The sequence below is a fragment of the Neolamprologus multifasciatus genome, chromosome 15, assembly GCF_963576455.1.
Source record: "Neolamprologus multifasciatus chromosome 15, fNeoMul1.2, whole genome shotgun sequence".
NCBI lineage: Eukaryota > Metazoa > Chordata > Actinopteri > Cichliformes > Cichlidae > Neolamprologus > Neolamprologus multifasciatus.
This window is the reverse complement of record NC_140453.1, coordinates 2,845,575-2,869,292: the sequence shown is the minus strand read 5'-3', so window position 1 is coordinate 2,869,292 and position 23,718 is coordinate 2,845,575. Positions and strand designations below refer to the sequence as shown.

The 23,718-nt window shown below is 41.5% G+C and overlaps 1 long non-coding RNA gene across 1 annotated transcript in view; it reads left to right on the top strand.

The window, feature by feature from the left end:
- Window positions 1-20,544, top strand: part of LOC146501290 (uncharacterized) — a 110,073-nt gene extending 89,529 nt beyond the window's left edge. Inside the window, exon 4 of the long non-coding RNA XR_014869195.1 lies at window positions 18,294-20,544. This is a non-coding gene — a long non-coding RNA (uncharacterized LOC146501290). The remainder of the gene's footprint in view (window positions 1-18,293) is intronic.
- Window positions 20,545-23,718: the final 3,174 nt, after the last annotated feature.

Below are 23,718 nucleotides of genomic sequence, written 5' to 3'. Positions count from 1 at the left end.
GTCACTTATTTATGTGCAAATGTTTAATAACGAAGAACATTAAAACATTCCTGTTGGCCACATGTCGGCAAAGTTATGTGACATTAGTGACGTTTGTACTAACTTGGTTTTACAGCCTTTACTTTAAAATATACGCCGTTCAATAGCTGAGCTTAATCAGAGAATGATCAAAGCTCATGTAGAAACAAACAAACAAATGAACAAAAGATTTTCTCCTTCATTTCTGTCAAACAAAGCTGTATGAAACGTTTCCAGCTGTTAGTATCATGGTTGCTAGGCAACCTGGGCAGCGCAACGGAGGCTAGACCGTCCCATTTCACAAGCCTCGCACTTAGCTTTCTTTAAGTACGCGGCCCTTGAGGATCGTTGAGGCTGCGTACTTTAAGGCTGCAGACCCTGAATTGGGATACAGCCCATCAGTCACAAGTTTCGTAAGAAGGTGACACCTGGTGGTGTAATTATTCAGAACTGAAAGACATATCAAAGGACGATCAGTCGTTCGCATTCTGCCCAAAAGGTCCCCTGCGTAAGAAACACATGTACAAGTCTTCGTCTTCGTCTTTCCAAATGATTCAGAGAAGGCTTTGGAAGAAGTGCTGTGGTCACATGAAACCAGAACTGAGCTCTTTGGCTTTAACTCAACCTGCTGTTTTTAGAGTAAGAGAAATACTGTGTATGACCCAAAGAACACCATCGTCACAGTCAAGGGTGGAGGTGGAAACATTATGCTGTCAGGCTGTTTTTCTGCTAAAGGTATAGGATGACTTCACTGCACCGAGGGACCAGAGGGTGGCTGTAGCTCAGGTGGCAGAGCAGAGGTGCCAAATATCCTTGGGCAAGATACTAACCCCATGTTTGCCTACTGGTGGTGGCCAGAGGGCCCGGTGGCGCCAGTGTCCGGCAGCCTCGCCTCTGTCAGTGCGCCCCAGGGCAGCTGTGGCTACAATGAAAAGCGGCAGAAAAGCGCTATACAAATGCAGGCCATTTACCATCGGGAGGAAGAGGCCATGTACTCGAAAATCTTGGATGAGAAACTCCTTTTCTCAGCCAGAACACTGAAAATGGGTCATGGATGGGTTTTCTAGCATGACAATGTAAAGCTTATTTCAGTGGTTCAATCCTATAGGAGATGTGGAGGAAGCTGGAGCAGCCAAGATTTAGATCTAAAGAGTTTCTGTAAATAGGAGAGGTCCACGATTCCTCCTGTAACCTGGGGACCAACTACAAGAAATGTCTGACCGCTGTGCTTGCTAACAATGATTCTTCCCCCAAGTTATAAATTGATTTGCAGGTCATTAGGCAAAGGAAATATGTGATCCCCAAGCAAAACATAACTTAATGTAATGTGGTCTTTCTGGATTTTTGGTTGATATTTTGTCTCCATTAAAATGAAACTACAATAAGAATTAGAGATTGCTCATTTCTTTGGAAGAGCGCAAACCTACAAATTCAGTGGGGGAGGGGTGTCAAATAATTATTTTCCCCACTTTAAGTGTTTTACTACCAGACAGGTGCTCGGTTTCTCTCTGTGCCGACTGATTATCAGCATTTTCCTGCATAAAGCTGCATGCTGCTGCAGCTGGACACCAAGCTGAATGTTGTGAAATGAAAACCAATTTGCAGTAAATTTGAGTTGCATAAAAAACAAAACGATTGGCTAAAAGATGCTAAAGCTAAGGAAAAATGCACTTGGAATTGGATAGTACTTTTCATTAATATTTTTCACATTACATTGCATAACTACATTGCATTTGCATTACAGCCATTTGATTAATGGCTGTAACAATTCTAACATTGTTAGAAATGTTATATACGTAATTAATCAGATGCAGATGGAACGTCCCCCAGGTCACAGTACGTTAATCTCATTCACCAGCTGACTCATAGCTCTCTTTGATTATGTTTGTATTTTAAACTCCAATATTTATAGCTTCTTATTTCTGTTTTTATCTACACTTACCTCTGAGGAAAATCTGACTCTTAAGAAGAAGTGCTCCACTAATGGTTCATCTGTCTGCTGGCTGGTGAGTAGAGATTGTGTATTCTGTTAATCAGTGATTATATGCTTAAGTAGCAACCTGTGTTGGGAAGGTTACTTTTAAAATGTATTCCATTACAGATTACAGAATACATGCCCCAAAATGTATTCTGTAACGTATTCCGTTACGTTACTCAATGACAGTAACGTATTCTGAATACTTTGGATTACTTAATATATTATCATGCTGTTTACAACTACATGAATGTACTATTGCTGTGATTTATTACTGTTACTGAAGGTCCGCGGCTCCGAACCGTAGTAAAGGGACCTCTGGCTAATACGGTGGGTTCTGTGTCGGGCTCGTAGCTGAAAACTAGCTTTACTTTGTTGTCTGGGTCAACTTTGCTAGCAGAGACAGAGAGAGGCGTTGAAAGGCTGCTCCAACAGAACTTATTGTTTCACAGGAAAACACGAACACGGTGTACAGTCGAGTCTTAATAGCTTACTTACAGCTGGGCTCGTCAGGCTCTCTTCTTGGCTGCAGTGGTTATTATTATATTTACATGCTTCCAGCTCCCGTTTTTGCTCGATGACAGCTCGTACTTTTCCTTTTTCTCCCTCCCTCGCTCACAGACACATAACGTGTATGGCAGTCCATTCTCCCTGCAGCACGGACTACACTGCCTATGATGCTACATTCTTTAGAGCTATACCTGTAGCATTCTGCCTATTAGCTTAGCACAACAACAACAAAAAGGCCTCTCTCACCCAGGAAACACACAGCGAGAGAGACGGCGTCACCCTGTAACCATGGCAACCGTAACGCTGCCGCCTGGAACAACAGAACGTAGCTGTCAAACAAAACCCAAACAGTCCTGACCCGCCACAATATGAAACAGGGAAGTACCGCCGTGTAATCCATTTATTTCAACAAAGTAACTGTATTCTAAATACCACCTTTTTAAACGGTAACTGTAACGGAATACAGTTACTCATATTTTGTATTTTAAATACGTAACGGCGGTACATGTATTCCGTTACTCCCCAACACTGGTAGCAACCTGCAACCAATGGAAACAAGGCTAACGAAAGGGAACCAAAACAATGAGCTGAAAGACACTAAAGCTGCAACAACTGCAAAGTCAGGTGATATTTTGATACATTTGTCATCTTTCTTTTTTTTAATCTTTTACACAGTCATTATTAATTTAAGACGTATAAGTGAAACAGGCCACTAAATTCAAACAAATTATGGGTCAAGCAAATACTGATCAAACCAGTTGGGAATAAAGCCACGGGCCACGTCTTGATCTACAGAAAACAGTGAATTCAATTCAAACACAACTGGTACCTGTGCAGAAAAGGAAGCAGAAAACTTGCCGGAGAAAAACAGTTTAACATTGTGTACTTTTCACGCTTAATTCCAATGTTTCAGGGTTGGAGTGTCTTGCAGAACTTATTCCATCAAAGGCTTTAGACACAGTTATCTAGCGAAATCAGCAATTAACTGCAAAGAAGCAGAGACAATTCGGTGAATAAAGCAACCTAATTAACTTCCACCATGTGAATGTTTTTTCCAGCAAAACACTTTTGATAGTCGAGCAGATTCTCTAAAACTGTGTGTAGATGTAGCGCGAGGCAATGTGCTTCTCTCTTTGTGTGTCTGCAGATTTTGCTGTTTTCATTAGACACATAAGGACTCACCACGTCCAGCTGTGAAAGTAGAAACTACGAAGCCTCCAGGTGCATCGATGTGCAGTTAATTCTGTAGCTAAATGCTCTTTCCTGCACATACGGACACACGCACACACAACCGCCTCCACAAGCACACACATAAGCGTGAAGGCAGTCTTTCCATTTACTAGCAGTATCAGCTCCTGAGAGGCACTTTCCTTGAATGCCTGAAGTAAAGTGTGGGCTTCTTTCCCCACCATGTTAGAAGCTGGAACAGCTGCCTGTTTTTGCACATGCATAATCACATAATGCATGTTTATAGTGTTGTGCAGTGAATTTGAATGTCTCTCTCACTCGACTCATCTAGCTTTCTTTGAATAGATTCAAACACATCCTGTCCCAGACACACACACACACACACACATCGGTAGTCATGCATTTAGCTGTGGCCCTTTAGGTGGATACCCATCTCAGCAGGTGACAGCTATCAATCGAGCCCCAGGGTCAATGGAGGGATAGAAGAAAACCCCTTTCATCTTCCTTTTGACTTCTACTCAGTCCTCTGCGCTTGCTCTCTCTCCTTGCTTTTAACTGCACCTTCTTGTGTGTGCAGAATTCTCAAAGCTCTAACACACTTGTTCAAGATTCTTCAAACCTTTTTACAATAGGCGTGCCGGCATGTCCTTGTTTTGCTCTCTCTTCTGCCCTCTTTCCACTATCACCTTTCATTCACTCAGATTTGTTTGAATTCTGGGCGAGGGAGCAGAATCTCCAGCAGATGATAGACTCGGGCCTTAGAGGGAGAGAGAGGGAGATAGCCTTTATTTTTCAGTTGCAGGTCTTTTGCCCACAACCGGAGCAGAGTAGAGGGAGCAAGTCACTGGCGCCATGCCCCCTGGACCGAAACTCAGAAAGAATATCCAGTGATACTTATTCTGTGCTGTCGAGTACTTGTTGAATGTTTTGGCTCTGTGCATGGGCAATCACGCAAATCTGCTTTCCGCTGGGGCTCTGCGGGAGTCTATTTATGGTTGGCCTGATTGGAGAATAATTCTCACTCTTAAAGGGGTCATTTCAACTATTTGTGGTCTGTGACAGTTCAATCAATATGTGGAAATATGAGCAACTCATTCTCAGAGTAAGAATGCCTAAACAGAACGGCATATTTTTGCTCACATTTGAACGGAGGGTTTTCGGCACTATTGAAAAACTTTTCATTTAAACGTTGTACAAATCACATCTCCATCAGCGCCTCTCTCCTGCCCTCATGAACAAGACAGTATCCAAGTGTTTTTCCTCCTCTCTTAGTCCCTGGGGCAAGGAAGCCCATTCCCACCCACGCATCCCCCCCCATTTCCAGTTCATCATCCATCTGGGAAGCAGGATAAGCACTGCATGGGACATTAGGCCCATTACCCAATCACAACATGTTATCAGCCCCGGCCCACCAACTCTCCTCTTGCTCTCACACCGTGCTCAGATTTACTGGAAAGGACACTGTGCTTAACACAAGCTGCGAGGGAGCATTGGGGCTGTATCACACCACGAGATTGTCTTGGAAGTCTCTCCATGTCAGATGTGTGTAGCTGTATTTCTGCTTTCAATTTGAAAGTCAGATTATCTTCATGAATGTATAATGACATTTCTAACCCTCCAAAGGGTAAGCGAGTATAGCTAATGGCCGGATGGATGCATATAAATAATGAAAATAGGCACAAGCTTATATGTTTCCATTTGTAATGAGATCTTGAGAGGTTTAAAATACTTTTTTTGGAGAGGGGGCGGGGCATTTATAATTGCAGGCCTCTACATGTATGAAAGATTAGAGTGAGCAACTCTATTACATAAGTGAGTTTAATATGCAGAAGTATGCCAAATAGCAAGCATTCCAGTATAAAGTTGATGTATGTAAGGTCATAAAAATGCCAGTAGAAATTGCTTACCTGTTTACTTGTGGCACGCTCTTAGCACCCAGCTGGTAGCCTGGACTAAAAAGTAAATTGACCTGCCTATTGTGACTTTTACATAATTTCCACCGTGGCTGAAAGAGTCCAATAATTATTAGTATAAATGATATGATATGATAGGGAGGATATAACAAGCTTAAGATTGGGGTTAAAGAAACACACACACACACTTTTCTCTTATTACTTACAGTTTGTAATATATAATTGCCCTCAAACCAGTCAACTGAATTTCTTTTCAGAGGCACAACGTTTTCAAATCTGCAGAGAAGGTTTAGTACAACAATTCCTTCTCCTCTTAAATGTCCCTCATTTACTTAGTTATAAATTAGAAATGTAAATAGAAATTACAAATATACTTTGCAGAATATGGGGAACGGACAGAGTGAGACTAAGTTTAGACAGGTTGCCCTGGCAACAGACCTTAGAAAGGGGAAGTTCTTGCAAGCTGCACAGGAAGTTTTAGTGCACAGGCATATTACAGTTTTTTACAGACGCTAGGACACATTTCTCAATACTTAGGTCACTTTTGCAAAACTCCTCACACAGTGAGCACAACAGAAGTCTATGTGGGCTAAACTGAGGATCAGTTATCATTGTTTTGGCACAAAATGCATTCAATGACTACATCTCTCAAATTTCATGAATTATTTTCTCACTCAGACACAACAACTGCCAAAAATCTTTGTACGTACAGGACATTTTGCATGTACTTACATACTGTTTTCAAAACTGTTAAACTTATGGTCAAAACAATAACATAATGCAAAACTGAATAAGACAGCAAAATTCAACAGCAATATTTTATTGAAACATATTTTAAATCTAAAAATCTAAAAATCTAAAAAAGATTCTTTCCTAGGTGTATTGCCCTAGATGACATAAGATGTGATGTGGATGAGAACCTGTGGCCAAATGGAGAAGACCGAGTAGATTAGCATTACTATTGTATGTGTATCAGTGGATGGTGTGCATACAAATTCTTGTATTTTGGGATTACTTAGTGCAAAAAAATGAAAATACATAAACAAATATTAACAAATTCTGCATGATGTCTGATTCATTCCAGTAACATATATTGAAATTATAAACAGAGATGTGTCCTTGTTTTACACAAGAAAACACTGTAATGCTACATGTTGTTAGTGTTTTGTAGGTCATTGTTTTGTGGGTGACAAAGTGTGTTTGTCGGCTGTCAACCTTTGCTAGTGTTCTGGAAGAATGAGTTTATTTGAGACCTGAATAAAGTGTTTTGGTAGTTGTAGTGCATTTTGAATGTGAAATGAACTGCTTTGCCAAGCTGAAGGTCAGTTAGGAGAATTGTGTGAAGAGTTTTGCAAAAGTGACCTAAGTATTGAGAAATGTGTCCTAGCGGCTGTAAAAAAAACTGTAATAAATAAGACACAGAAAAGAGGAACTTTGCCATATAAGGAATGTTGGTATCGAGATCCTGCAACTGGCGTTTGGGCGGTGCAGGGGTCTCTGTCTTCCGGAAGATGATTGAAGAAAAAGAAATATAAAATGTTTTGACCACTATGAGTCGGGTTTTCTCTGTTCTATCATGGGGACAAAAGAATCGAGGTTAATAGAATAGTAACAACAGCTAGATGTCTACAGAAATGTTCAATTGTAGCTGCTGCAAGAGCTGAATCGCAGTTTGTTTTTAATACTGTTAAAAGTGCAATCGCTATAACAACAGGGAGCTTCAGCACATCAGCAGCTGTTTTCATTATCTGCAGCGCTGCAAGATGCTGATGTTGGTAAGGATTGTCTTCCTGGTGCTGAGGCTGCTATATAGCACTGCATATGTTTGGAAATAGTGTTCCCGGTATGGGGAATGGCTGTTGGATGTTAACCAAGAGACAAGAAAACCCAAACAAAAAAAACTTTGGTTTTTTGTAACAATTTTGACACACAGAAAAAACCTGTTTCCATAGGAAAAAAAGTGTAAACACATTTTTGACACATTACATGACTCTGGTGTAGCTAATTATTTAATAGTTAACTAAATTAACATTAACATTTGTGTTGATACACACACAGGCACGGCTACAGTGCCTCATGATGATTTATACTGTAATGTACACAGTGTTGAGGAGTAACGGAATACATGTACCGCCGTTATGTATTTAAAATACAAAATATGAGTAACTGTATTCCGTTACAGTTACCGTTTAAAAAGGTGGTATTTAGAATACAGTTACTTTGTTGAAATAAATGGATTACACGGCGGTACTTCCCTGTTTCATATTGTGGCGGGTCAGGACTGTTTGGGTTTTGTTTGACAGCTACGTTCTGTTGTTCCAGGCGGCAGCGTTACGGTTGCCATGGTTACAGGGTGACGCTCTCTCTCTGCGTGTTTCCTGGGTGAGAGAGGCCTTTTTGTTGTTGTTGTGCTAAGCTAACAGGCAGAATGCTACAGGTATAGCTCTAAAGAATGTAGCATCATGGGCAGTGTAGTCCGTGCTGCAGGGAGAATGGACTGTCATACCCGTTATGTGTCTGTGAGCGAGGGAGGGAGAAAAAGGAAAAGTACGAGCTGTCATCGAGCAAAAACGGGAGCTGGAAGCATGTAAATATAATAATAACCACTGCAGCCAAGAAGAGAGCCTGACGAGCCCAGTTGTAAGTAAGCTATTAAGACTCGACTGTACACCGTGTTCGTGTTTTCCTCCAAAAACAATAAGTTCTGTTGGAGCAGCCTTTCAACGCCTCTCTCTGTCTCTGCTAGCAAAGTGACCCAGACAACAAAGTAAAGCTAGTTTTCGGCTACGAGCCCGACACAGAACCCACCGTATTAGCCAGAGGTCCCTTTACTACGGTTCGGAGCCGCGGACCTTCAGTAACAGTAATAAATCACAGCAATAGTACATTCATGTAGTTGTAAACAGCATGATAATATATTAAGTAATCCAAAGTATTCAGAATACGTTACTCTCATTGAGTAACGTAACGGAATACGTTACAGAATACATTTTGGGGCATGTAATCTGTAATCTGTAATGGAATACATTTTAAAAGTAACCTTCCCAACACTGAATGTACAGACCCTAAAACATACAGAGAAAACAATCACATGACCCCCTCTGAGCAAGCGTTTGGCGACAGTGGGAACGCAAAACTCTCCTTTAACAGGAAGAAACCTCTGGGAGGTGAAGCAACCAGTCCAGAGGTTAAAGAAACTTTGTTCAACATTTTATATTGTAATCCAATATTTAGGTCAGTTCAAATGTAATAAATTAACAAATCCTTTGCTAACGTTATCTCAGAACTCATTTCTGCACAATTTTTCCAAAAAGTTTTTTTTTCCAATTGTCCATTCTATACCTTCGACAATGATTTCAATATTAACTGCTTGGAATTTTCTAAAAAAAAAAAATTAAATAAATAATAATCAAATAAATCCACTTAAAAGATTTGAATTCTTTTAAGTGCAGTAGTCTGCCAGAGTGAAAAAGGATGCTCACAAAAGAAATGCATCAAGTGAAAAGATGAAAAGATGCCTCCTACAATACATTAATTATTTAGACCTTGGCTAATGTCAGGGAAGAGAACACACAGATAAAGCTGAATAGACCCTGTTAATAAGAGTAAAAGACTAAAAGAGGACAATTTGCCACACAAGTCCTTTAAGTTCCTGCTTTCTTCAAAGTTAGATTTTACTGTGGGACTGCAGCGCTGCTCCCAAACCAAGAGACCCTGCATAGTCTGTTCATAAAGCTGACAGAAGAAGTTGTATGCATGAAATATTAGCTATCAACAAAGCTTACAGTAGGAACAGTGTTTATCAGCGTATCTCAGTGTGTATTTGTGTCTGAGTAGTGTGTCTGTGTCGGTTCTCGGGGGTGGCGATCCGACTGTCACTCTCTGACATTGTAGCCTAGATCTAGCGGGGATTTTTGATTCCACAGTATGAGTGACCGTTGGGCACACAGGCAGGACAGAGGGTGTAACCGGCCTCAAACCTCCAACTAATCTACTCATGGAATTATCTCCTGCTAAAGGAGCTTATAGAGCCACTGTTTACCCCAGGGGGGACCCCAGATGTACAGTAGACTCCACAAACACACATTGATAAGGGAACCCGATGCAACTTGCTCTCAGAATTATAGCCTGGGGTATCATTTACCTATCCAAGACACGCCAACAAGCAGATTTGGCAAAAAAATAAATAAAAATAAATCAGATCTTCTTACATGTTTTAGCAGAAAAATAAGGAACCAAGGAAATCTGCACAAGTTCAGCTGTGCTTCTTACATACAGCCCCCTCCACTGCTGGATATTTAATACGTTAGGTCTTTAATGCATTAAAAAATAAATTTTCTGTCCCACTTTGCATGCTGAGATGGTTGTATTGCAGTAAGCTTGTGTAAGCACAAGGCACACCATCTGAGTGCTGATTCCAGTTTTGCCTGTCCAGTAGGTTAACCGGTGGCTAAAACACAGACTAAATGAATAAACTCTCACAATGGATTTGAACAAATTGCATATTTTGGGATTTTGTAAAAAAAAAAAAAAAATTAACAGCATTTTTTGGGGTATCAGGCGATATAGCAGCAGCATTGAGCACTGACCTGATAATCCTTAAAACCTTCACATTTCAGTTAAACGTTTAAAAGATAACAATGGCTCTGGGGTTGGTAAAGTCTATTTCTCAGTCTACTGCTTTGCTCGGGATTGAAATATTTCAACAATACCTAAACAACTGAAACTTGTAGATGTCCACGGCACACACAGAAATAATGAATTTGACAATCTCCTGACTTTCACTCTAGTGTTACCATGAGGTCTTACGCCCAGGGCGCCAAACAGGCTAGGATCGCCACTGGCAGTAGATGTAGACGTTTCAAATTCCTGTGGTGTTTCAGTATGTTCATTTCTTACCTTACTTTCAGCAGTTAACATAATCATGTTGTACCTGCCACCCTGTTAACATTAATAATAACAACATCTGCTGAAATTTGTGTTGTTGTGCCAGTAAATAAACACTAATGCACTTGTTTTACATCAGCATCAGCAGTATGTTAAAGCTGATTCTATCCACCCATCTACCCATTCAGGGTGGTGGGAGGCTGGTGCCTATCCCAACTGCCACCGGGTGAGGGGCAGAGTAAAGTCTACACATACTGCCAGTGTTTTGAAGCTGATTTATGGTTCTTTATTGACACCAATTTGTGTATTTTGGAAATTCAGACAATGGCTATTTCAAGCTAACACTAGCTAGCATGTTACGAAACAGCTATAACGCTGCATAGTTTTTTGCCAACTGATAAAAAAAAAATTGTTATGAACAGCAAATGGAATAGTTTGGTCTGATTAACACGTCTGCTGTGAATCTTTGTAAAGCCTACAATGTAATCTATATGAGGGGCTGTGGTCAGGTGTTTTCAGGGATAAACATATTTGCCCATAAACTTCTTTGTACATTCCTCATGTCCATTCCGACAGTTTCAGTAACCTCCCTCCATTTGCTGACATTTGTGAATCCCTATGATGATGCTATATTATATAGTTCTACTGAGATGCTGATTGCTATTCTCTCATTGATAAATGTAAAGATTGTGGTGAAAATGTAGCCAGAAATGCACAGGAGGAATCAACAGTACTGTACAGGCAAATCACAATAGTTGCACTCTGCGTTGATACAATGTGTTACATTGTATCTGTATTGTTACATTTTAGAGAGTTCAAGTTCCAGAGTGGTTTGCAGCAATGAGATAGCTACAATGTAGCTTTCCTGTCAACACGTTCTCACTCCCAAAGCGTAACATTTTACGCTAGGTGACAAATCGTCAACATATTACGTTTTCGGCTACCCACCACGGTCCTAAATGACGACCTCGGAAAAATGAGGAAATATAAGGAACCGTATGGACTCAATCTACACATGTTCGCTCTTTTTCTTCAAATCGCTTAGAAACGCGCTATTTAACATCATTAAAGTCATGGTTAAGATCAGGAAAAAGGTTATGGTTAGGGCTAGGGATAAGGTTAGGTTTAGGGCTGGAATACAGGGCTGGAACGTCTATTACCGCGGGAGCGTCATTGCACTGGATATCAGCCATAACCCGCCGCGTACCATAAGAACGCCGAAGGTCTCCTTTCGCTTTCCTCAGGAACGCCGCGGGACGTGACAAAACGTCGGCATGTTATGCCTCGGGAGTGAGAACGGGCTCTTCCTGTAGAAGTATAAATCCCCAATAAGAAGTGTGACCAAAATATGAAATATCAGTGGAGAGTTTGGGTTATTTTCGACATTCTCTTTTTCACTTTGTTATAAAGAAGTTCTTCATTTATTTCTGTTTTCTCTGTGGCAGAAAATAAACTGAAGCAGAAAAAACAGGTTTAGTCCACATATTTTTTAAACTGCCCTCTAGTGACAATACACAGCTATAGCATGAAGAACTACAGGCATCAACAGGCTATTGCACTGTCATGGAGGCACCTTCATGCAGAGGCTGAGTACCCTTGTATGGAGTCCTTAAAGAAGCCAAATGCTGATTAGCTGGAATGTTGATAAGGAAAGAAAAGGGCACAACCAAAGAGGAAGGAGAGGAAGCAGAAACAAACAATACCTTAATGACACTCAGTTTTCACTACTTTTTAAAGTAATTCTTTGTTTATTATAATTTTCTGCATTTTTCATGATAAAAAAAAATCTCAGCAAAAAGACCAACAGCAGCACAAACATAATCAAGGGAAGCTTATGTTTTTGGCTGACATTTTTTTGACACCGCCTTTGAGCGGGGGCAGACAGCTACAACATGTAGACACGTGTACCACCAGCGCAGTGCTATTTAAGATGCTGACTAGAGCTTTTAAGCCTAAGCACTGCTGTTTGTGGCTCCAGAGAGTCACTAGCATGGCTCTTCCTGTAGCAGGGTTAGTGGTGTGAAGATGATAGCATCTTATTAGTCTTTGTGCATTACCTAACCACCCTCTGTTCTTTCTTTACGATTTATGTTGTTATTGCTTATTGATCTTTTGTATGTTGTGTGCATTTTGGGACAAATAATAAATAAATAAATAAATAAATAAATAAAAGATCTTTTCAGTTTTAGTTAATTTTCTCAAAATGCCAAAAAAAAGAGTCTAAAATAAAAGTCACACTTATAAATACTTGTAATCTCACAGGTTCAACATTGCGGTTTTTACACAACATGTCTGTTGTGCCTTCTTCCTGGCAAGCTCCTCTCCTTCCCTGTAGTTTTCACACTGTGATTCAGCCAATTGGCCAAGGTGTTGATATGAGCCACGGCAGCATATGAAAGCATGAGGTGATGAGAGCACGTGGGAGGCTTTGAGATCCAACATGAGCTGTTCATGGGTGTTTTCTGGCTGTTTTTGCTGAGTCCTCACTCCCACCCTTTGGAGGGGAAAGCCAATGAGTAAGAGGGAGAGGAGGGGGGAGAGAGAGAGAGAGAAAGAGTAAGCCAGGCAGGGATGACTCTCTTACATAATGTCTGCTGCTGCTGCATGACACGTTTGATCACGCTCCGAATCACTACTCCCAAGTCCATCACCAAGAGGTGTGTGTGTGTGTGTGTGTGACTGACAAAGAGAGATGATGCTGAGAGGGTGGTCCGCAGTCCTGCCCGCGGCTGAATGTAGGGATTTGTTATTGATTGCACAGCTGTCTTCTTTAATTATGTTTCCATCCAATCAATGCAAAAGGTGACGAGAGCCAAAGTGACATTTCTCCACTCTGATTACTTGTGTCTCCTTTGTGGCTATTCTGTCCTCTGCTTTGACTTAGTGCCACACTGCACCCATCTGCAGTCATTTCACTGGACATTTTAGCTAGTGCGAGCATACGCTTTCATTCCTTTGAGGATGCACAATGGCACAAGTGAGATAAACCAGGAGTGTGTGCAAATACTTAGGCTGATCTGTCTGGATAAACAGTTAAGCCGAGAGGAGACGCTGTGCAGTTATCACCAACGGGGCTGTGAAAGGAGAACTCGGCTTTATTTTCCATTCACACCATGTTAGAGGACTGACCGGGACAGCATTCGGCGCTGCTGTTTGTATAATCAGTCGAAAACATGACAAAGCATGTTAGAGAATGTGATTCTTTGACAAACTTGCTTCTGGACAGAAGTCAGCTGTGATTCTTGTGTTTTAGAGGCTATTTTTAAATTCAGCGACAGAAGGCCAGAGCTAACGATTATTGTCAGCAAACCTGGAAAATGCTTTCAGCTGTTCGGACACTCTAATTCTAAAAATAAAGTGTTGGAACGACTCTTTAAGTATAAGTATTATCAGAGTATTTATAACCACTCTTTTATTTTTATACATTAAGAACCATAACAAATGTATTTATTTACATTTACTTTTTAATTTAATGCATAATTTATAATAATTATGAACTAAATAATGCATCTGCTGCATTTTAACACGTGCAAATATTAAACCCATATTCCGTTTATTATTGGAAACTTTAATCTCATATTCTTGGCTGTGCACTGCCCTGCATTTCACTTAAGACTTCCCGTATTACGCTAATAATTACATGGAATGATTTGATGGGGACTGCATCAAAAGAAAGTCTATTTTCTTTATAAATAATGCCAAATCACATTATTCTGCCAAGCAAACTTTTTTGGGACATTATTCAAAATTATGCAAATTGCTGTGGCAAAAAAATGCATTGGAACAGGCAGCCTCTTCCACTCTGCAGCTCCAGTACTGTGCAGTGCAGAGGGTGTGTTTCGAACACAAAAGTGCTTGGGTGTTCAAATGCTCGAGTTGGTTCAAACTTCATCAGCCCCGCTCTTTGGGCAAATACTGCAGATAACATCCATCCATCCATCCATCTTCATCCGCTTTATCCGGGGCCGGGTCGCGGGGGCAGCAGCCTAAGCAAAGAGGCCCAGACCTCCCTCTCCCCAGCCACCTCCTCCAGCTCGTCCGGGGGAACACCAAGGCGTTCCCAGGCCAGCCGAGAGATATAATCTCTCCAGCGTGGATGCAGATAACATAAGAGATATTAATGGATCTGTTCCTGGATTGGAAGCATATTTGACTATCCGCCTCCTAAAATCCTCTTTGTATCAAAGCAGCAGTTGAATTAAATTTTATTTATATCCCACCAAATCACACCAATGGTCATCTTGAGGAGCTTTATATTGTAAGCTAAAGACCCCACAAATAGTAAAGAGAAAGTGCTTTGAGACACTGGAAAGGAAAGACTCCCTTTAACAGGAAGGACCCTCTGATAGAAGCAGAGGAGGGGCATCCATCTGCTGCGATGCATTGGGGAGGGAGACAGGTCAAAATGCACAATTTAATAATAATTAATGATTAAATGCCGAATGGTGTATAAACACATGGTGAGTGAAAAGGAAAAACTCACTACATCATAGGAAGCCTAGACCTATTACAGCACATCTAAGGGATGGATCAAGGTCATCTTGTGCAGCCATAAATATAAGCTTTATCAAAAATGAAAGCTTTAAACCTCATCTTAAAAGTAGAGACAGTTCCCGTCTCCCAAAGCCAAACTGGGAGCTTGTTCCACTGGACAAGGGCCTCCCAATCTACTAGGCCACCCCACCTAAACCAGCAGTCTGAAAGCAAGTTGTTCTATTTGGGCTGATACCATAACAAAGTGTATAGAGTGTTCACAGGAATCCCTTTGTGCATGGGAAAACACTATCAATGTCATTTCTATTGAGTATTATCAGGGCTTCAGGGCTTGTGCATGTAGATACCTTGCGTGTCCTTTGAGTGGCAAAATGAAACTGACCTCTGCAAGCCCAAAACAAATTTAGCGAAAGAGGATTCACGACAGCAGCGTGTTTGTAATTGTGACTTTTAGTGTTTGCCCTGTTGAAATTGAACGTGGCACTAAATCAAATGTTCCTCTGAATAACAAAAGCTCAGGACATATGAAATGGGCACGGCTGGATTGAGCAAGCGGTAATTGAGGTGGTCGCAGGCCTGAGCTAACAATGGAGACGGCGCAACGCGCTACTATCCATCAAAATTAATGACAGCGCCCGCTGATTAATTCCAGGTCAAAGAATATTACAAACAAATTTCTGCAACCACCAAAACCTGTCTTTCATTCTCTGCCTCTCTTTATTCATGATTTATTACAAGCTCTCCTTGTAACGCTGTCTTCCTATTACTTTCCATCTTTTCTACTCGCTCTCGTTTTCTTTGTGCCCTCGGAACGAGTGAGGTGTAGAGGTAGCTGCATCTGAAAGGTGTGATTGAGTCCTTGAATTCTTTATGGGAACAATATTCCCCTCTGACTCACCGCATTCCCACATTAGCGCCACAGGATTCTAAGAGCTTTTATATCGGTTAGTCTTTAATTTCCACGATATTAAATTGCTTCACAGCTGTTGGCAATTCATGTTGTGGCAGTATACATTCAGAGCTCAATTCATCACTCAAAGCAATTTGAAATTAGCTGAAGCATGTCTCCGTCTACGAGGGGAAACCACATAAACACCTGTCCAACACTCGAGACACAAACTTGACACTATTTATCCCACTGCGCTCGTTAATTTCATTTGTCTTGTCTCGTACGGTGGGGGGGGGGAGAGAGTGTCTGGTGGAGCTGTAAATGTGAGAAAAAAACCAACTGAGGGACACTTTAAAATTCTTCTTCCTCAGCTGGAAAAACTGCGTGTTCTCCGAGGAGTGCCATGCTCCCTTCGTCTCAGCCATTTTTGTGGTTTGGGATCTCACCGGGACAGCGGCTAACTGACCCCCATCCGTCTCCATGGGGACAGAAAAGCCATTTCTGCTATTACTGAGATTAGAGTCTTATCTGCTTCTGTTCTACTTTGGAAAAGCTCATGTAGACTATCAGGGGACCTACTGCTGCTTCTCCAACAGCTATTATCATATCCACAATATCTACATCTCACATATCAAACATCAGTACCTATACCACTACTGCTAAACCCCAGAGATGCACTTTCTGGCATCACAGTTATCTGTTTTCCACCACTGCCGAGCCAGTGTGTAAGCAGTGTTCCCACAGTGACAACCAACCCACCTTTCAATACATTTGGGAGGCCCACTCCCACACGGTGTCAGTTGTTCCAACTTTGGCCCGAGCAGTTTTGTGAGGTCTCACTGGAAAAGAAATGGATTTAAATTGACATTTAAAATGACGGAGCTGAGAAAATGCGTTTTAAGGAAAACTGTGAATAAACAACAAAAAATAAGATTAGTCCAGTTACTCAACCTTTGAACACGTTACACCCAAAAATGACAAGCAAATGCACCCCCCCTCTTTAAATCCTGATGTTTGGGCACAGAGTGCATTTCAATTTGTCACTTTTCATGGGCGGAGCAGTAACCGAAATTACATTTTGACCAATAGTGTGAAACGACACATTTAATCCCCACCAACCCAATTTTCCACATCAGTATGTCGGTTGAATGCCTTCCTCTGCAGCAGGCCGGTGCATATGTTCTTTTAATTTAAAGCCACGGCCAGTAGAATATAAAATGTCTTGAATTTACCTCTCCCTCTGCAAACCGAGCCCCACGGTGCAGCGATTTGAAAGATGACTCACCACCACTTGTTTCCCCTCTTGCAGACTGCAGAGTGGAAAGTCATTCTGTACAGTAAAGGCACAAAAGGGGTGATGCAAAGACGTTATTATAAATATTGAATACAGTGACTGAAATAAACTTGCACAAATATGAATTCCTGTTTTTTTTTCTCCTCACACTTTCTGCAAGCTTACTCACCAGCACTGGTCAAGAGTCTTGACTTGGCCTTTTTGTGCGGAGGTTGCGTGTTTGCACAAGTTTTCTCTTTGCTGGAAGTGTGATTGTGTTGCTTTATGTGCAGTGAAGATGAGAGGATATAAAAACTACAATTTTCCAGTTCAATATGAGAGTAATTATGGTAATAAGTTATGACATGGTGTCATCATACTAGAACAATAGTATCACCACTACATTTGGTCTCTTCTTAAATGATATAACTCTTTCTGCCTATGTGAAAAAATTGATGTTTGGACATATAACATGTGCCAGACGTGTTAAACTGTATTCTGCCATCAGAATTCTTCTTCTTCTTCTTCTCTCACATCCTCCCTTTACGGATTGTCGCAGCGACTCCATCAGCCCCCATCTCACCTTATCCGTGGCATCTCCCTCTGTAACACCAACCCTCTGCACGTCCTCCCTCATGACACCCATGAATCGTCTCTGAGGTCTTCCTCGTTTCCTCCTGCCTGGCAGCTCCATCTTCAACTTCCTTTGTCCAGTCTCCACTCTCCCTCCTCTGCACACGTCCAAAGTGTCTCAGTCTGCCACCTCCAGCTCCGTCTCCTGTCCTTTTGTTAAGGGCCACCATCTCCAAACCATACATGCTTTTATTTTTGCAGCAACAAAAGGTGCCCCTTGCCCTGCCCTGATAGAACAAGCTCATTACCGTGCCGTCTTATGTAACCATGGTAGCTTAAATACATATTTGAACAAGCGGTATGTTGATCAAACACTGGATAATGAACACCGCCACACATCCTGGAACTCTGAAATGTGAATAGAAAATATGTATATTCAATGTTATAATTAAGAACACCATGAATAGTCTTGTAGCTGGGGATTGTAGATGGTTATATGCGCTGCCCTCATTTTTACAGCTACTAATGACCTCCTCTTCACTCTCGCTGCTCTCTCCTTCCCTCGCTTTGTAGACTGAGTTCTCACAATCCCCCGGGGGGCCCGAGAGAGAGTCTGCGTGCTCCGAGTGATGATCAGCAAGTCTTAGAGAGATCCCGACAGCCAATCATCTGTCTTCCAGTGGCGGGCGTCCTGCTTGGCTTCACATTTCAGGATGGTGCCATTTCTTATATTCCTGCCCGGAGAGCTGTTTCATATTTGGAATGGACTGGTGGTTTTTCTTTGCCCTGACATGCCGCTGAATGTGACTCTGATAGATCTGTACTGTGTTTATTAGGGGAAAATGTGCAGAGCTTTGTCTGCAGCCATCTATGCATGTGTAAGTGTAAAAGAAAATGTTCACCCGCGCTTCCAGAATCAGGATAGATTAGTTACACAAGAAGTATTTCTTGTACTGCCCCCCCACCAGTGTGAAGAGGAAAGTTTCCCATTAAAAATCTTCCCAGACCCAGCTCAGTTAGTGTGGAAAAAATACATTAGGAGAGTTAATGTGATTTTGGCTGAGCAGATTAGAAATGTCTTTCATGGTCACATTCCAATATTAGTCCAGAGCTAAGCCTCAATATGTGTTTCTTTTGTGCTTAACCTCATAATGTCAAGAGACCCATAGTCAATTCTGGCATGGATATTCTCTACCGCTGGCAGCAAAGTTAGCTGCTCTACTCGTCTAAATCCGTGTGGAAAAGGAAAAGTTTGGGGAATAGCATGTGGCAAGGAGGAACACCAAGTGTGAAAAGGGACGTTTTGATAGACGGCAACTGTCAAACACGAACCTCTGCAAAAGCCACAAGTGACGCAGCATTGTCACGTACTGTAGTGGACGTGTGCGCAAAACAAACAGGCATGAGAGTCGATGATCTGTCCTAACAGACCGAGAGTCCTGACTGTCAGCGGGAGCCAAATCCACAGAATAAACACGAGCGGTGACTGATCCACTTTCGATTTAAATGACCTCCACGCTGCCGACGCAACTCGCTGAAGGAATCCAAATGCCTCAATCACGCCGCGCTCTCTCCCCAACTCAATCCAAGAGGGATTAAACAACCAAATCAATTAGAAGCTGCGGCTAAGAAGCAGAAGTCTGCAGCTATCTCTTCCTTACTTTCACTCACCCTTCATCTCTCCGCATGCAGCTCGAAACAAAAGATGCTTAAGTACATTATGTATATTTGGTGTGGTCACTGCCTCGGAGCTGAGTAATTGGAGCTACTTTTAAATATGGACTTCTTTTCCAAACGGTGCCACGGACGCACAACCAAATGTCGATTTAATTCTATTAAAAGAAACACTTTTAACTGCTACTTAGACAGTGCACCAAAGACTCGAGCGGCGCTGTTCAAAATCTTTTTTCGTGTTTAATCCCTGACTTTTCTACCCTCTGCGTGGCCCGCTTTTTCTCAGCGAAATCTTGGCATGCAGAGCCTCTCGCTGCACCTTTCCCTCCCCACCTCCGTATCTCTCCGGCCCTGGGAAGAATACAAAAAGTTCTGAGGGAAACAAGTGTGCTCCAGCCGCAGGATGAGAGGACCGGGGCTGTTGCTGAGCGATTCCTCCATTTCTCTCTCACACACAATCTGGCTACCCCCTCCTCCTCCACCCCCCATCTGTCTCATCCTAGTCCATGTGAATCAAAGGATATCAGCTATCTTATAGCCCTGTCTTAGAGGGGTTTGACTACAGAGGAAAGAGAGCGAGGAAGTGGGTTGGTGGGGGTGGGGGCACTCTTCTGATAGAAGTAACTCAGAGGGCAACACGGCGAACATCAAATAAATGCATTGGAAATATATTCAGCCTTTTTTTTATTGTTTGTACATCTGTAGAAACTTTAAAGCAGTTTGTATTGTGTGTCTGTGTTTTGTTATGCACCCCTGCCTGTCAGGATATCTTAATAATGACTTGAGATAAAGAGAAAATCTTGGCTGAATTGATTTTTACCACGGTTTATGGTTTTCCTCTTTATTTCCGATCACGTATCTGGTTGGGGTAATCATCTTACTCCGCATTGTCTGGCTTATGTATTCTATTAAAGCTTGTCCCGGCTCTTTATCGGAGCTACAGTAAAGGATGTTTAGCCACAGTGAAGTATTAAAACCCACAGTTTTCATCAATACACAATTCAATCAAATGGAAATAATCTTTCAAGGTTTTTTCTCACGTTCACTTTAACATATTTGATATCTTTGGAATTCGTTTGAGTTTAACAAAAGTTTACCTCCACATCTCAGTCTTGGTAAGACACGTAATGGGGGAGGCTGGTTTTGGAAACTTGCTTGGAGTCATCTTGAGAGGTACCCATTTTTTATTTTTTATTTTTTGCTTATCAAGTTCAAAATCATGCTGCCCATCTTGGTTGATGTAGCTTGCATATCTTTGAACTGCAGGAGGAAGCTCGAGTACCTGAAGAGTACCCATGTACAGGGAACAAGAACAGGGAGAACCACATGGCATCAGATGACTGTTGGATTCAAATCCAGGACCTTCTTTCTGTGAGGCAACAATGCAAACCACTCTGCTGCCACCCCGTCCAGGTTTTAAAAGGTTAAATGTCTATTTAGTGATCCTATATACTAATACATATTAGTTAACAAATGTTCAGATTTATACTCACAGCTCTGTCAGGCTATAGTTAATAACGTTAGCTTAAAGCTAAATGCTCAAGTTAGTATGCTAATATGATGGTGATGGCACAAGGTGTTCCCTATATGTTACTTTTTATATATTAAAAAACACGTTGTGCCTGCCATGCTATGTTATGTTACTTAGTGTAGTTCAGAGAGTATGCATGTTAACAAGCAAAGCATATCAAGAGCTGTGGAGGATTTTGTCACAAACATATTGGATAAATAAACGTAACACTTACACTTAGACAATACCAAGTTTTTTCTGACTGTAATGCATCACTCGAATTTCCCTTTGCAAAAGATGCATTTTGTCTCATGTGTAAAGTTATGCGCATATTTTGTAGATTCCCTTCGAGGGCAATGTAGGTGAAGCAAAGCATTTTGCATAATGTTGGTTGTTAACCAAACAGATACTTTATAAGACAGAAAAGCAAAATACGTAACAAAGCTCATGTCCAATGATGCCTTGGTTTGTCACAGGGCAAATGCTTAGGCCTTGATTCATGGTCTTACTGTGCTCAAGCCACGGTAAGCTTGTGCATTAAGGCCCTAGTGCTCAAGTGCTGCTGAAGCTTCTGCAAGAACGTTTCACTGGGATTCTTGGCTCTGACTCCACACCAGCAGGAGTCTGCCATAAAGGAGGTAAGTGCTCCACTGGTTCCTAAATCACCGGGGCAGCTTAGTCCTTTTTTCAGAACCTAGCTCTCCTATCGATGAGGTTGTCATTGCGAGGGCCAGTCGAGCTCTGACAGGAGCCGCTCCCTGTCATGAGTTGGCAGAACGTGCAGACGCAGTTTTACGTGGAGGACCAAAATGCAGGAACACAGAGGCAGGTAGAGTTGAACTGCAGTTGAAGGGCTTGTTGTAGAAAATCAGAGAAACACAAAAGTCTAGAAGGAGTAACCAAAAACCAACTGAAAAGTAAACAAGAGATACCTGCAAACTGAAACAAACCAGCCAGACTGGAGCTAAGAAACACTAAATGCCTTTTCAACAAGGACAGAGACGGACGATCTAACAAAGAAGATGGAGAAACAGCGAGAACATACACATGAAGGAAACAAGGGAAGAGGAAACAAGTGGGAACACAGCTGACAGTAATCACAGAGACATGGGAAGGATGAGACTAAAGACTACCAAAGTAAAACAGGAAGTAACAGATGTCAAACTGACAACGTGTGAAACGAGTCCAAAGGTAAACAAACACACAGGGGATGAGACTGAGGGAACAGCAAGGGAACACTAAAGGGCACTAATATACCAAAAGTCATCTATAACTAAACTAGAGACACAAACAATATTAAAGGAAACCAATTGAGGGATCAGAAAATCTTATTAATACAAACTAGGAACATAAACCACTTTTCAAAATCCAAAACAATAATGAATTTGCACAAGTCCAAACACAGAAACTCTTGGTCAAAGATGAAAAACCATAACGCTCCCAGCGCCATTTAGAAAGGTCAACATGATACACATTTAATCTAATAAGAAACACATTACATTTATGAAGCTTGAAAGAAGCTTGCAAAGAAAAGCGTCTGGACTTCTTTGAGTTACTTGAAGACGTTTCACCTTCATCTGAGAAGCTTCTTCAGTTCTGAGGTCAAATGGTGGAGAGTCCCAGATTTAAACCTAGTGGGAGTTTCCCCCCACAGAGGGACAAATGGACCCCCTGATGATCCTCTAATCGCCTGAGCCAAGGTGTGAAACTGGGTGTGGGTCCCAATCAGCCAGAGTTTCGGGTGAGCTCATTGTGAAACCTGGCCCCACCTTATGATGCGAATTCCTGAGGTCAGACTACGATGACCTGGATGACTGAGAACCTTCACAGACATTTATGGAGATCATGAAATGGCATCTATCCAGAACTGACCCCGGTGGCATTTTTTGGTGACCTTACCTCCTGTTTGTGTGGACTGCTGTCATCTGTCAGAGACCAACATCATTTCTTCAAGACCTACAAGAGATTGTTGTATCCATCTGTGTCTTCCACACTCATTCAAACCCACAGATGCTCTCTCTCTCTATCTCCCTTTCACACACACACACATATACTCTCTCGCTCTTCAAAAGCTGTATTTGAAACAGCTCATTCATTCATAATGCAAGGACTTCCATTCATGTTGGACACACGGCTGTGTAAACTTAACAAAGAAAAAAAGGCACATCACGTTCCTGCTGAGGTGGAGGAACATATTACCAGCTGCCTGGTTCTCAGTGCTACCACATTAAGTGTCCAAATCATTCACTGTAATAATGATGTGCAATATGTGGAAAATTATTATTGTTAATCAACTGCAATCATTTACCAAAGAGCTGCAGCAGCTGCTTCGGGTAGGTTCGGTTGATCGTTAATTTAAAGCTGGTTCATTGAAATAAGCAGCTCCCCAGAGATCTGGGGGTTCTGGGTTGGTGGTGGATTTAGATAAAGGCTAAATTTAATTAAAAATATTAATAAAAAAAGAACATATCAAATGCAGAAACTGAGATATGAAAGGTTTCTGTGTTTGTTCTGTCTTTTTTTAATGCTCATTTTGAATTTGATGCCAGTAACAAGTTTCAAAAAGTTGGGATAAAGGCATGTTTACCTCTGTGTTACATCACCTGTTCTTTAAAGAAAGAATAAAGAAAGTAGTTTAAATGTGAAATGTTTTCCCATTCTTGCCTGAAAAGGAATTTTAAGGCCTCCTTTGTCATGTTTTTCATTTCACAACGCACCAAATATTTCTCACTTTCAGCACTGATATGTTGGCTTTGTACTTTTTTCAATTTCATATCATGCCATCCAGCATTTACTCACACATTACAGAAGTGC